Source organism: Pteropus vampyrus, unplaced genomic scaffold (assembly GCF_000151845.1).
Source record: "Pteropus vampyrus isolate Shadow unplaced genomic scaffold, Pvam_2.0 Scaffold8, whole genome shotgun sequence".
NCBI classification, from domain to species: Eukaryota; Metazoa; Chordata; class Mammalia; order Chiroptera; family Pteropodidae; genus Pteropus; species Pteropus vampyrus.
This window is the reverse complement of record NW_011888789.1, coordinates 5,611,419-5,615,510: the sequence shown is the minus strand read 5'-3', so window position 1 is coordinate 5,615,510 and position 4,092 is coordinate 5,611,419.

The window sequence follows — 4,092 nt, the reverse complement described above, 5'->3', positions numbered from 1 at the left end:
TTCAAGGAGAGGCTCATTTGAGATCTGGAGTTTTTGTTCTTTGAATGTCTCCCAGAAAAGATACCACCGTTTGCCTTTCCAGCTTTCCAGGATTCTCCAACAGTAGTCTTGGGCATGAGAAAAGGGGCAGAAAAGCTGGGAAAAGCACTTGGTTCTAGCTGTCAGGAATGGGGAGAAGGTTGCTCTAAGGACTCCAGTACAAACCACATTCATTTCACAATGTCATCGAGGCTTCCCCATGCCTCTCTAGGGCCCTGGAACATTATCAACCTTAGTGAGAAAAGTTCAAACCACTGAGGATTGCTGGGTAGCTTTATAAAAGAGCCTATGGCAGTGTTTGGTGCCAGAAAAATCTAGCCATTTCTTCACAGGCGTGAGCTTCAAGGTCTTCAGCACCTGAAATGGAAATCATAAAATGTACTTCAAAAGAAAGGCATGAAAGTAATGTAATTACACACATAAAATTCCTATTCCGGTGCTTGGTACATAAGTGCTTATTGACTTGCTCTCTCTTGTGGATTAAGGAGGGGGAGAGAAGAATTTACCTGATCCTTATTTTGCAGATATGGATCCAGGCCATTGTGACTCCATATACATATGTTCTTTTCGTTCTTTTGGCGTTAGAACTGTGTACCTCAGAGGTTAATGTAGGGCCCACCTGGGGTAATTTCTGCAGGAATAAAGGAGAATTAGAAAAGATCTGCCTGTTTTTTGCTGCTTCCTTTGCTACCTAATATGATATAGACTGTGACAAAGACACAGTGGGCAAATCAAGCCATTTGAGGCAGTGGGACGATCCTAAATTCCATCTTCATTTTTTTCTGTCAAACTACCATACTACTCAGGAGGTTTCTGGGGCAGACTCTCTCTATCCTATAGTGACACCAGAGATAAATGACTGAACGGAAAAAGCACACATTTGTGTCAGGCATTTGCTGCATCTGACCTTGGCCTTGTCTTGTTTATGACGGTGGCACCAAAATGTACACAGAAAAAGCAATCGCTATAGCTGCCCTCTGTGTGATGACACAAATCTCTAGCAAGAGATCATAACATCACCCTCATCTTTTATCTAAATAACTTTTCTTATGAGAGAAGCCTCAGCTCACTCAAAGAAGAGAATCACTAGGAGTGCTGAATGAAAGGGTAGACATAGCTGTCTCTTTGGTCTGAATAATAGAACGTTAGCCCACAAGGAGAAAAATTTCCCTTCATGACCTCCCTGTGCTGTCACTGATGCAGCAGAGAAGGGACCAGGAGCAGGTCAGAAGGATGGCCTCCGGGCAGAGGAGGAGGACCCCATCAGTGCCGGCCAGGAGGAGAGACATCATCCGACATAATGATTGAGGTACTGAGATGGTGTGGTCACGAAAAAGAACATGCTCTCAGAAGGAGCTATGAGCCACCCCCAAAGCCTGGTTCAACCCAGAGACTCCCTGAACATCCTTTACACTCACATCAGGCTGGTCTGACCCAAGAAACATCTGGCTTACATATCTTCCAGAAAAAGAATATAAGCTTCTAAATGCCATGCATAAATTCTCAGTTGTATAACTTCCCTGAAAAATGAGTTCTCATTGAAGTTATTGTTTCTGTTTTATTATTCCTAATGTTGGGGAGTTCGAATTGGGAGAAAGATAAACCCTCGATTTTTTTTTTCATATCAGAAATCATCCACACAGGAAAGCAAAACCCCTAACCAGCCACAATGTCACGTGAAGTTGGATCACACCTTTCTGACTTGGTTTCCTCAGCTACTGAGCCTCAGATCAGCAGGCCTACTCTCCATCAAATCATAAAAAAGAAGTAATGGGAGGCAAAGAGTACAAATCACAGAGTTCTAAATGTGTCTAGAGGCTGAGGAACCCTGCACTTGCTGTTCTCATCAATATTCTCATAGTAAAGCTTCCCCTAACAGGTGCCAGGGAGTGGCTGTTTGACACATGAAGGAAATCGGACATTTTAGAGTGACTAGGTAGGTGATTCTGTCAAAAAAAATGACTTGCTTTTTACATGAAGCAGCCACCTCTATGCCTGGAGTGAGAGCTGCCCTTGGGGTAGTTTGCAAGGAAAAGGCTGAAATGGAAAGAAAAACTTAGTCCTTCTGAAATAAAAAATCAAAAGCAGAATGAACTAACCCTCCTCTACATGCAAACAGGATTTTTCCTGCATTATGGCCCAGAAGACTGTCATGCATTCGGCTGCTTCTCTGCTTGGTCTAGAGGGTGGGCCCAGTGCAGTCCCCAGGGAGCACTTCCGGAGAACAGCCGGGGACAATCCAGCCACAGCGAGTATGGAGACTGACCCTTGGTTGTGACAGATCGAATTCCCTCCGTTGGGAATCTGGAATTGCAAACAAGAGGAGTTAGCCTTGCAGATAACCAGGAGGCCAGAGAAAGAGGTTAGCCAGTCCACAAAGAGAGGAGGAGGCAGGTCTTACCAGAAGACCGCTGGGCTCAGGGACAGCACCGGAAGACTTGCCAGTGCCCGGACCCAGTTCATGCCCTCACCAAGATCCTGTGAGACACTCAGACCCCTAAGAACAAGTAACCCCCATTTTAGGTAATATACTTTTTAAAAAAAAACCCAAAACGACAAAAAAATTAATAACCTCTGTTGAGTGTTGGAGTGAATATGAACGAGGCTTCTATTGTTTGCTGCTGAAAAGGTCTTAACTAAGATAGAAGCAAAAGTCCTTCTTTATCTGAGCAGCTCACCCGTGTGTGTCTGACTTCACATCCTTTGTTTGTGACATCGGCCACCTCCACCAGCCACTTCCACCTTTCGATGGAGGGGATTCCCCATATCTGAGTCACCGCTGATTCCATATGACCAGGTAAGGCCACCTGGCCTCGCCGCATCTGAGCCACTTGCCTCTAAGATTTCAGTCAATTGCTACACAATGCCTGTGGGAATACTTGCAGGTCCTCAGGACTGTTGAAAGGCATTTTGCACAGGCGGGATTGTTGTACAAATGAACCCAGCCCTTATTAAGTTAGCTGGAGAATCTGTTCTTTTACCAGCACATGTTTGGGACCCTCTGTAATCCTGTTCCTTTCTCAGCACCCTGGCCCAACTAAACAGAAGCCTCTTTGTAAGAGGAAAGTCTCGTGACCTGAGAAGTAGGGGGAGGATCCTGCCCTGCCCCGCGGCCTTCCGCCCATTTCAGGAGTGATACAGTCTTGAAAGAAGATTTGGGGTTAGTAGTCCAGGTTTTCAGCTGGGTCCAGCTCTTGCTAGAAGTATGACCTTGGGTGAGGTTAGACTCACTGAGCTTTAGTTTTTAGATCTGTAAAATAAAGGTGGAAATGATCTCCCCTGTTGTGGCATTAGGTAGATGATTCAAGGGGACAATATTTGAGAGTGCTTTGTAAGCCACAAATCCCTACTGGAGTCATGTTATTATTTAGTGTTACACTAACGATTTTTTTTTTCACACTACAATCGGATGTGCAAAATAAATGTAACATCTTATTTTTAATAACTGACCTAGTCATCCCCAGGAGCACCACCTCTCTGAGTCACAGCAAAGACACTGATTACAACTCATTGATTACAAATACTTTCTACAACCTATTTATTTAATTCTCACAGCAACCTATGAAGCAGGTTTCATTACCAGCTCCAATTTAAAGAGCAGAAAAGAAACTTAAAGTATCTGAGTCTCTTCCTGCTTCAACAGTCTCTTTTCAAGTTTAAAGCCTTCTTTTTCAAGGAAATGCTCAGAGTTCTGCCCCACTCCATCCTCCTCTCCAAGATGACCTCTGGATAGTGTTTGAGGAAGTTTGCCAAGTCCCTGTGGTCGCAGAGGTGGCTTCTGATGCCTGCGGTGCCCTTGTGCTACTCTGCCCTGTTAGGCATGGCGCCCCTGTCTGCCTCACACTGCCAATGTTATGGCAAGGAGGCTGTGGTGGCTCTTGGTTGGCCAGACACAGCATTCCCTCTGCTGACTCAGCCCCACTTGGCTCTTGCTGGTGCTGAGTGTTCTCCTGACACTGGCTGAGAATACTATTGCCCCTCCAGCCCAAAGGGTTCTCCTTAAAACCTCCATTGTGGCCGCACCCGCATAAATTCACCATCCATGTCCCCCTG